The sequence below is a fragment of the Dreissena polymorpha genome, unplaced genomic scaffold, assembly GCF_020536995.1.
Source record: "Dreissena polymorpha isolate Duluth1 unplaced genomic scaffold, UMN_Dpol_1.0 chrUn102, whole genome shotgun sequence".
Lineage (NCBI taxonomy): Eukaryota > Metazoa > Mollusca > Bivalvia > Myida > Dreissenidae > Dreissena > Dreissena polymorpha.
This window is the reverse complement of record NW_026273416.1, coordinates 1-10,744: the sequence shown is the minus strand read 5'-3', so window position 1 is coordinate 10,744 and position 10,744 is coordinate 1. Positions and strand designations below refer to the sequence as shown.

The following is a 10,744-nucleotide window of genomic DNA, read 5'->3' as shown; positions in this document are numbered from 1 at the left end:
TTTCAGATAATCTATCCAATACGGGCCAGTTAGCGTACCTTCGGCGACACTTTCACCGGAAGCGGTGGCACTGAGACGCCACAATGCACTTTTGGCATGCGTGGCCCATCGGGCCGAACAAGTCTGCCAAGTTTTGGGCCACGCATGCCAAAAGTGCAATGTGGCGTCTCAGTGCCACCGCTTCCGGTGAAAGTGTCGCCGAAGGTACGCTAACTGGCCGTATTGGCCCCGTTACCCCATAATAGGAGCCTGAAGTCGCGATTATCTCTCGGAGTAGGTGACCCAGAGCGACGAAACTTGGCAGACTTGTTCGGCCCGATGGGCCACGCATGCCAAAAGTGCAATGTGGCGTCTCATTGCCACCGCTTCCGGTGAAAGTGTCGCCGAAGGTACGCTAACTAGCCCGTATTGGCCCCGTTACCCCATAATAGGAGCCTGAAGTCGCGATTATCTCTCGGAGTAGGTGACCCAGAGCGACGAAACTTGGCAGACTTGTTCGGCCCGATGGGCCACGCATGCCAAAAGTGCAATGTGGCGTCTCAGTGCCACCGCTTCCGGTGAAAGTGTCGCCGAAGGTACGCTAACTGGCCCGTATTGGCCCCGTTACCCCATAATAGGAGCCTGAAGTCGCGATTATCTCTCGGGGTAGGTGACCCAGAGCGACGAAACTTGGCAGACTTGTTCGGCCCGATGGGCCACGCATGCCAAACGTGCAATGTGGCGTCTCAGTGCCACCGCTTCCGGTGAAAGTGTCGCCGAAGGTACGCTAACTGGCCCGTATTGGCCCCCGTTACCCCATAATAGGAGCCTGAAGTCGCGATTATCTCTCGGAGTAGGTGACCCAGAGCGACGAAACTTGGCAGACTTGTTCGGCCCGATGGGCCACGCATGCCAAAGTGCAATGTGGCGTCTCAGTGCCACCGCTTCCGGTGAAAGTGTCGCCGAAGGTACGCTAACTGGCCCGTATTGGCCCGTTACCCCATAATAGGAGCCTGAAGTCGCGATTATCTCTCGGAGTAGGTGACCCAGAGCGACGAAACTTGGCAGACATGTTCGCCCCGATGGGCCACGCATGCCAAAAGTGCAATGTGGCGTCTCAGTGCCACCGCTTCCGGTGAAAGTGTCGCCGAAGGTACGCTAACTGGCCCGTATTGGCCCCCGTTACCCCATAATAGGAGCCTGAAGTCGCGATTATCTCTCGGAGTAGGTGACCCAGAGCGACGAAACTGGCAGACTTGTTCGGCCCGATGGGCCACGCATGCCAAAAGTGCAATGTGGCGTCTCAGTGCCACCACTTCCGGTGAAAGTGTCGCCGAAGGTACGCTAACTGGCCCGTATTGGCCCCGTTACCCCATAATAGGAGCCTGAAGTCGCGATTATCTCTCGGGGTAGGTGACCCAGAGCGACGAAACTTGGCAGACTTGTTCGGCCCGATGGGCCACGCATGCCAAAAGTGCAATGTGGCGTCTTAGTGCCACCGCTTCCGGTGAAAGTGTCGCCGAAGGTACGCTAACTGGCCGTATTGGCCCCGTTACCCCATAATAGGAGCCTGAAGTCGCGATTATCTCTCGGAGTAGGTGACCCAGAGCGACGAAACTTGGCAGACTTGTTCGGCCGGATGGGCCACGGATGCAAAAAGTGCAATGTGGCGTCTCAGTGCCACCGCTTCCGGTGAAAGTGTCGCCGAAGGTACGCTAACTAGCCCGTATTGGCCCCGTTACCCCATAATAGGAGCCTGAAGTCGCGATTATCTCTCGGAGTAGGTGACCCAGAGCGACGAAACTTGGCAGACTTGTTCGGCCCGATGGGCCACGCATGCTAAAAGTGCAATGTGGCGTCTCAGTGCCACCGCTTCCGGTGATAGTGTCGCCGCAGGTACGCTAACTGGCCCGTATTGGCCCCCGTTTACCCCATAAAGGAGCCTGAAGTCGCGATTATCTCTCGGAGTAGGTGACCCAGAGCGACGAAACTTGGCAGACTTGTTCGGCCCGATGGGCCACGCCTGCCAAAAGTGCAATGTGGCGTCTCAGTGCCACCACTTCCGGTGAAAGTGTCCCCGAAGGTACGCTAACTGGCCCGTATTGGCCCCGTTACCCCATAATAGGAGCCTGAAGTCGCGATTATCTCTCGGGGTAGGTGACCCAGAGCGACGAAACTTGGCAGACTTGTTCGGCCCGATGGGCCACGCATGCCAAAAGTGCAATGTGGCGTCTTAGTGCCACCGCTTCCGGTGAAAGTGTCGCCGAAGGTACGCTAACTGGCCGTATTGGCCCCGTTACCCCATAATAGGAGCCTGAAGTCGCGATTATCTCTCGGAGTAGGTGACCCAGAGCGACGAAACTTGGCAGACTTGTTCGGCCCGATGGGCCACGCATGCCAAAAGTGCAATGTGGCGTCTCAGTGCCACCGCTTCCGGTGAAAGTGTCGCCGAAGGTACGCTAACTGGCCCGTATTGGCCCCCGTTACCCCATAATAGGAGCCTGAAGTCGCGATTATCTCTCGGAGTAGGTGACCCAGAGCGACGAAACTTTGCAGACTTGTTCGGTCCAATGGGCCACGCATGCCAAAAGTGCAATGTGGCGTCTCAGTGCCACCGCTTCCGTCGAAAGTGTCGCCGAAGGTACGCTAACTGGCCCGTATTGGCCCCGTTACCCCATAATAGGAGCCTGAAGTCGCGATTATCTCTCGGAGTAGGTGACCCAGAGCGACGAAACTTGGCAGACTTGTTCGGCCCGATGGGCCACGCATGCCAAAAGTGCAATGTGGCGTCTCAGTGCCACCGCTTCCGGTGAAAGTTTCGCCGAAGGTACGCTAACTGGCCCGTATTGGCCCCGTTACCCCATAATAGGAGCCCGAAGTCGCGATTATCTCTCGGAGTAGGTGACCCAGAGCGACGAAACTTGGCAGACTTGTTCGGCCCGATGGGCCACGCATGCCAAAAGTGCAATGTGGCGTCTCAGTGCCACCGCTTCCGGTGAAAGTGTCGCCGAAGGTACGCTAACTGGCCCGTATTGGCCCCCGTTACCCCATAATAGGAGCCTGAAGTCGCGATTATCTCTCGGAGTAGGTGACCCAGAGCGACGAAACTTGGCAGACTTGTTCGGCCCGATGGGCCACGCATGCCAAAAGTGCAATGTGGCGTCTCAGTGCCACCGCTTCCGGTGAAAGTGTCGCCGAAGGTACGCTAACTAGCCCGTATTGGCCCCGTTACCCCATAATAGGAGCCTGAAGTCGCGATTATCTCTCGGAGTAGGTGACCCAGAGCGACGAAACTTGGCAGACTTGTTCGGCCCGATGGGCCACGCATGCTAAAAGTGCAATGTGGCGTCTCAGTGCCACCGCTTCCGGTGATAGTGTCGCCGCAGGTACGCTAACTGGCCCGTATTGGCCCCCGTTACCCCATAAAAGGAGCCTGAAGTCGCGATTATCTCTCGGAGTAGGTGACCCAGAGCGACGAAACTTGGCAGACTTGTTCGGCCCGATGGGCCACGCCTGCCAAAAGTGCAATGTGGCGTCTCAGTGCCACCACTTCCGGTGAAAGTGTCGCCGAAGGTACGCTAACTGGCCCGTATTGGCCCCGTTACCCCATAATAGGAGCCTGAAGTCGCGATTATCTCTCGGGGTAGGTGACCCAGAGCGACGAAACTTGGCAGACTTGTTCGGCCCGATGGGCCACGCATGCCAAAAGTGCAATGTGGCGTCTTAGTGCCACCGCTTCCGGTGAAAGTGTCGCCGAAGGGTACGCTAACTGGCCGTATTGGCCCCGTTACCCCATAATAGGAGCCTGAAGTCGCGATTATCTCTCGGAGTAGGTGACCCAGAGCGACGAAACTTGGCAGACTTGTTCGGCCCGATGGGCCACGCATGCCAAAAGTGCAATGTGGCGTCTCAGTGCCACCGCTTCCGGTGAAAGTGTCGCCGAAGGTACGCTAACTGGCCCGTATTGGCCCCCGTTACCCCATAATAGGAGCCTGAAGTCGCGATTATCTCTCGGAGTAGGTGACCCCAGAGCGACGAAACTTTGCAGACTTGTTCGGTCCAATGGGCCACGCATGCCAAAAGTGCAATGTGGCGTCTCAGTGCCACCGCTTCCGTCGAAAGTGTCGCCGAAGGTACGCTAACTGGCCCGTATTGGCCCCGTACCCCATAATAGGAGCCTGAAGTCGCGATTATCTCTCGGAGTAGGTGACCCAGAGCGACGAAACTTGGCAGAACTTGTTCGGCCCGATGGGCCACGCATGCCAAAAGTGCAATGTGGCGTCTCAGTGCCACCGCTTCCGGTGAAAGTTTCGCCGAAGGTACGCTAACTGGCCCGTATTGGCCCCGTTACCCCATAATAGGAGCCCGAAGTCGCGATTATCTCTCGGAGTAGGTGACCCAGAGCGACGAAACTTGGCAGACTTGTTCGGCCCGATGGGCCACGCATGCCAAAAGTGCAATGTGGCGTCTCAGTGCCACCGCTTCCGGTGAAAGTGTCGCCGAAGGTACGCTAACTGGCCCGTATTTGCCCCGTTACCCCATAATAGGAGCCTGAAGTCGCGATTATCTCTCGGAGTAGGTGACCCAGAGAGACGAAACTTGGCAGACTTGTTCGGCCCGATGGGCCACGCATGCCAAAAGTGCAATGTGGCGTCTCAGTGCCACCGCTTCCGGTGAAAGTGTCGCCGAAGGTACGCTAACTGGCCCGTATTGGCCCCGTTACCCCATAATAGGAGCCTGAAGTCGCGATTATCTCTCGGAGTAGGTGACCCAGAGCGACGAAACTTGGCAGACTTGTTCGGCCCGATGGGCCACGCATGCCAAAGTGCAATGTGGCGTCTCAGTGCCACCGCTTCCGGTGAAAGTGTCGCCGAAGGTACGCTAACTGGCCCGTATTGGCCCGTTACCCCATAATAGGAGCCTGAAGTCGCGATTATCTCTCGGAGTAGGTGACCCAGAGCGACGAAACTTGGCAGACTTGTTCGGCCCGATGGGCCACGCATGCCAAAAGTGCAATGTGGGCGTCTCAGTGCCACCGCTTCCGGTGAAAGTGTCGCCGAAGGTACGCTAACTGGCCCGTATTGGCCCCGTTACCCCATAATAGGAGCCTGAAGTCGCGATTATCTCTCAAGTAGGTGACCCAGAGCGACGAAACTTGGCAGACTTGTTCGGCCCGATGGGCCACGCATGCCAAAAGTGCAATGTGGCGTCTCAGTGCCACCGCTTCCGGTGAATGAACAGTGTCGCCGAAGGTACGCTAACTGGCCCGTATTGGCCCCGTTACCCCATAATAGGAGCCTGAAGTCGCGATTATCTCTCGGGGTAGGTGACCCAGAGCGACGAAACTTGGCAGACTTGTTCGGCCCGATGGGCCACGCATGCCAAACGTGCAATGTGGCGTCTCAGTGCCACCGCTTCCGGTGAAAGTGTCGCCGAAGGTACGCTAACTGGCCCGTATTGGCCCCCGTTACCCCATAATAGGAGCCTGAAGTCGCGATTATCTCTCGGAGTAGGTGACCCAGAGCGACGAAACTTGGCAGACTTGTTCGGCCCGATGGGCCACGCATGCCAAAAGTGCAATGTGGCGTCTCCAGTGCCACCGCTTCCGGTGAAGTGTCGCCGAATGTACGCTAACTGGCCCGTATTGGCCCCGTTACCCCATAATAGGAGCCTGAAGTCGCGATTATCTCTCGGAGTAGGTGACCCAGAGCGACGAAACTTGGCAGACTTGTTCGGCCCAATGAGCCACGCATGCCAAAAGTGCAATGTGGCGTCTCAGTGCCACCGCTTCCGGTGAAAGTGTCGCCGAAGGTACGCTAACTGGCCCGTATTGGCCCCGTCGTTACCCCATAATAGGAGCCTGAAGTCGCGATTATCTCTCGGATTAGGTGACCCAGAGCGACGAAACTTGGCAGACTTGTTCGGCCCGATGGGCCACGCATGCCAAAAGTGCAATGTGGCGTCTCAGTGCCACCGCTTCCGGTGAAAAGTGTCGCCGAAGGTACGCTCACTGGCCCGTATTGGCCCCGTTACCCATAATAGGAGCCTGAAGTCGCGATTATCTCTCGGAGTAGGTGACCCAGAGCGACGAAACTTGGCAGACTTGTTCGGCCCGATGGGCCACGCATGCCAAAAGTGCAATGTGGCGTCTCAGTGCCACCTCTTCCGGTGAAAAGTGTCGCCGAAGGTACGCTAACTGGCCCGTATTGGCCCCCGTTACCCCATAATAGGAGCCTGAAGTCGCGATTATCTCTCGGAGTAGGTGACCCAGAGCGACGAAACTTGGCAGACTTGTTTGGCCCGATGGGCCACGCATGCCAAAAGTGCAATGTGGCGTCTCAGTGCCACCGCTTCCGGTGAAAGTGTCGCCGAAGGTACGCTAACTGGCCCGTATTGGCCCCGTTACCCCATAATAGGAGCCTGAAGTCGCGATTATCTCTCGGAGTAGGTGACCCAGAGCGACGAAACTTGGCAGACTTGTTTGGCCCGATGGGCCACGCATGCCAAAAGTGCAATGTGGCGTCTCAGTGCCACCGCTTCCGGTGAAAGTGTCGCCGAAGGTACGCTAACTGGCCCGTATTGGCCCCGTTACCCCATAATAGGAGCCTGAAGTCGCGATTATCTCTCGGAGTAGGTGACCCAGAGCGACGAAACTTGGCAGACTTGTTTGGCCCGATGGGCCACGCATGCCAAAAGTGCAATGTGGCGTCTCAGTGCCACCGCTTCCGGTGAAAGTGTCGCCGAAGGTACGCTAACTGGCCCGTATTGGCCCCGTTACCCCATAATAGGAGCCTGAAGTCGCGATTATCTCTCGGAGTAGGTGACCCAGAGCGACGAAACTTGGCAGACTTGTTTGGCCCGATGGGCCACGCATGCCAAAAGTGCAATGTGGCGTCTCAGTGCCACCGCTTCCGGTGAAAGTGTCGCCGAAGGTACGCTAACTGGCCCGTATTGGCCCCGTTACCCCATAATAGGAGCCTGAAGTCGCGATTATCTCTCGGAGTAGGTGACCCAGAGCGACGAAACTTGGCAGACTTGTTTGGCCCGATGGGCCACGCATGCCAAAAGTGCAATGTGGCGTCTCAGTGCCACCGCTTCCGGTGAAAGTGTCGCCGAAGGTACGCTAACTGGCCCGTATTGGCCCCGTTACCCCATAATAGGAGCCTGAAGTCGCGATTATCTCTCGGAGTAGGTGACCCAGAGCGACGAAACTTGGCAGACTTGTTTGGCCCGATGGGCCACGCATGCCAAAAGTGCAATGTGGCGTCTCAGTGCCACCGCTTCCGGTGAAAGTGTCGCCGAAGGTACGCTAACTGGCCCGTATTGGCCCCGTTACCCCATAATAGGAGCCTGAAGTCGCGATTATCTCTCGGAGTAGGTGACCCAGAGCGACGAAACTTGGCAGACTTGTTTGGCCCGATGGGCCACGCATGCCAAAAGTGCAATGTGGCGTCTCAGTGCCACCGCTTCCGGTGAAAGTGTCGCCGAAGGTACGCTAACTGGCCCGTATTGGCCCCGTTACCCCATAATAGGAGCCTGAAGTCGCGATTATCTCTCGGAGTAGGTGACCCAGAGCGACGAAACTTGGCAGACTTGTTTGGCCCGATGGGCCACGCATGCCAAAAGTGCAATGTGGCGTCTCAGTGCCACCGCTTCCGGTGAAAGTGTCGCCGAAGGTACGCTAACTGGCCCGTATTGGCCCCGTTACCCCATAATAGGAGCCTGAAGTCGCGATTATCTCTCGGAGTAGGTGACCCAGAGCGACGAAACTTGGCAGACTTGTTTGGCCCGATGGGCCACGCATGCCAAAAGTGCAATGTGGCGTCTCAGTGCCACCGCTTCCGGTGAAAGTGTCGCCGAAGGTACGCTAACTGGCCCGTATTGGCCCCGTTACCCCATAATAGGAGCCTGAAGTCGCGATTATCTCTCGGAGTAGGTGACCCAGAGCGACGAAACTTGGCAGACTTGTTTGGCCCGATGGGCCACGCATGCCAAAAGTGCAATGTGGCGTCTCAGTGCCACCGCTTCCGGTGAAAGTGTCGCCGAAGGTACGCTAACTGGCCCGTATTGGCCCCGTTACCCCATAATAGGAGCCTGAAGTCGCGATTATCTCTCGGAGTAGGTGACCCAGAGCGACGAAACTTGGCAGACTTGTTTGGCCCGATGGGCCACGCATGCCAAAAGTGCAATGTGGCGTCTCAGTGCCACCGCTTCCGGTGAAAGCTGTCGCCGAAGGTACCTAACTGGCCCGTATTGGCCCCCGTTACCCCATAAGTAGGAGCCTTGAAAGGTCGCGATTATCTCTCGGAAGTAGGTGAACCCGAGCGACGAAAACTGGCAGACCTTGTTCAGGGCCCAATGGGCCACGCAGTGCCAAAAGTGCAATGTGGCGTTCTCAGTGGCCACCGCTTTCCGGTGAAAAGTGTCGCCCGGAAGGTACGCTTAACTGGCCCGTATTGGCCCCGTTACCCCATAATAGGAGCCTGAAAGTCGCGATACTCTCGGAGTAGGTGACCCGACGACGGACGACGAAACTTGGCAGACTTGTTTGGGCCCGATGGGCACGCATGCAAAAGTGCAATGTGGCGTCTCGTGGCCACCGCTTCCCCGGTGAATATGTCGCCGAAGGTACGCTAACTGGCCGTATGGCCCCGTTACCCCATAATAGGAGCCTGAAGTCGCGATTATCTCTCGGAGTAGGTGACCCAGAGCGACGAAACTTGGCAGACTTGTTTGGCCCGATGGGCCACGCATGCCAAAAGTGCAATGTGGCGTCTCAGTGCCACCGCTTCCGGTGAAAGTGTCGCCGAAGGTACGCTAACTGGCCCGTATGGCCCCGTTACCCATAATAGGAGCCTGAAGTTCGCCGATTATCTCTCGGAGTATGTGACCCAGAGCGACGAATCTTGGCAGACTTGTTTGGCCCGATGGGCCACGCATGCCAAAAGTGCAATGTGGCGTCCTCAGTGCACCGCTTCCGGTGAAAGTGTCGCCGAAGGTACGCTAAACTGGCCCGTATTGGCCGCCGTTAACCCATAATAGGAGCCTGAAGTCGCGATTATCTCTCGGAGTAGGTGACCCAGAGCGACGAAACTTGGCAGACTTGTTTGCCCGATGGGCCACGCATGCCAAAGTGCAATGTGGCGTCTCAGTGCCAACCGCCTTCCGAGAAAGTGTCGCCGAAGGTTACGCTAACTGGCCCCGTATTGGCCCCCGTTACCCCATAATAGGAGCCTGAAGTCGCGATTATCCTCTCGGAGTAGGTGACCCAGAGCGACGACGAAACTTGGCAGACTTGTTGGCCGATGGGCCCACGCATGCCAAAAGTGCAATGTGGCGTTCTCAGTGCCACCGCTTCCGGTGAAAGTGTCGCCGAAGGTACGCTAACTGGCCCGTATTGGCCCCGTTACCCCATAATAGGAGCCTGAAGTCGCGATTATCTCTCGGAGTAGGTGACCCAGAGCCGACGAAACTTGGCAGCAGACTTGTTTGGCCCGATGGGCCACGCTGCCAAAAGTGCAATGTGGCGTCTCAGTGCCACCGCTTCCGGTGAAAGTGTCGCCGAAGGTACGCTAACTGGCCCGTATTGGCCCCGTTACCCCATAATAGGAGCCTGAAGTCGCGATTATCTCTCGGAGTAGGTGACCAGAGCGACGAAACTTGGCAGACTTGTTTGGCCCGATGGGCCCACGCATGCCAAAAGTGCAATGTGGCGTCTCAGTGCCACCGCTTCCGGTGAAAGTGTCGCCGAAGGTACGCTAACTGGCCCGTATTGGCCCCGTTACCCCATAATAGGAGCCTGAAGTCGCGATTATCTCTCGGAGTAGGTGACCCAGAGCGACGAAACTTGGCAGACTTGTTTGGCCCGATGGGCCACGCATGCCAAAAGTGCAATGTGGCGTCTCAGTGCCACCGCTTCCGGTGAAAGTGTCGCCGAAGGTACGCTAACTGGCCCGTATTGGCCCCGTTACCCCATAATAGGAGCCTGAAGTCGCGATTATCTCTCGGAGTAGGTGACCCAGAGCGACGAAACTTGGCAGACTTGTTTGGCCCGATGGGCCACGCATGCCAAAAGTGCAATGTGGCGTCTCAGTGCCACCGCTTCCGGTGAAAGTGTCGCCGAAGGTACGCTAACTGGCCCGTATTGGCCCCGTTACCCCATAATAGGAGCCTGAAGTCGCGATTATCTCTCGGAGTAGGTGACCCAGAGCGACGAAACTTGGCAGACTTGTTTGGCCCGATGGGCACACGCATGGCAAAAGTGAACAATGTGGCGTTTCCAGGCCCACCGCTTCCGGTGTGAAAGTGTGACCCGAAGGTACGCTAACTGGCCCGTATTGGCCCCCGTTACCCCATAATAGGAGCCCTGATGAAGTCGGATTATCTATCGGAAGGTAGGGTGACCCAGAGCGACGAACGACCGGAACGACGAAACTTGGAAGACTTGTTGGCCGATGGGCCACGCAATGCCAAAAGTGCAATTGTTGGCGTATCAGTGCCACCGCTTCGGTGAATGTTTGATGTGAAAGTGTCGCCGAGAAGGTACGCTAACTGGCCCGTTATTGGCCCCCGTTACCCCATAATAGGAGCCTGAAGTCGCGATTATCTCTCGGAGTAGGTGACCAAGGCGACGAAACTTGGCAGAGTTTGGCCCGATGGGCCACGCAGCCAGCCAAAGTGCAATTGGCGTCTCAGTGCCAACGCTTCCGGTGAAATGTGTCGCCGAAGGTACGCTAACTGGCCCCCGTTACCCCATAATAGGAGC

The 10,744-nt window shown here is 57.1% G+C and overlaps 1 long non-coding RNA gene across 8 annotated transcripts; it reads left to right on the top strand.

Annotated features, from left to right (window-relative positions):
* The first annotated feature begins 229 nt into the window (after positions 1-229).
* LOC127864080 (uncharacterized) lies at positions 230-5,509 on the top strand. Of its 8 annotated transcripts, none has more exons than XR_008041436.1 (3): positions 230-277; positions 2,881-3,179; positions 5,418-5,509. It is a non-coding gene; the product is annotated as an uncharacterized LOC127864080 (long non-coding RNA). The 8 variants fall into 8 exon arrangements; XR_008041431.1 differs by lacking the exon at positions 230-277 and adding an exon at positions 680-836; XR_008041435.1 differs by lacking the exon at positions 230-277 and adding an exon at positions 973-1,020.
* Positions 5,510-10,744: the final 5,235 nt, after the last annotated feature.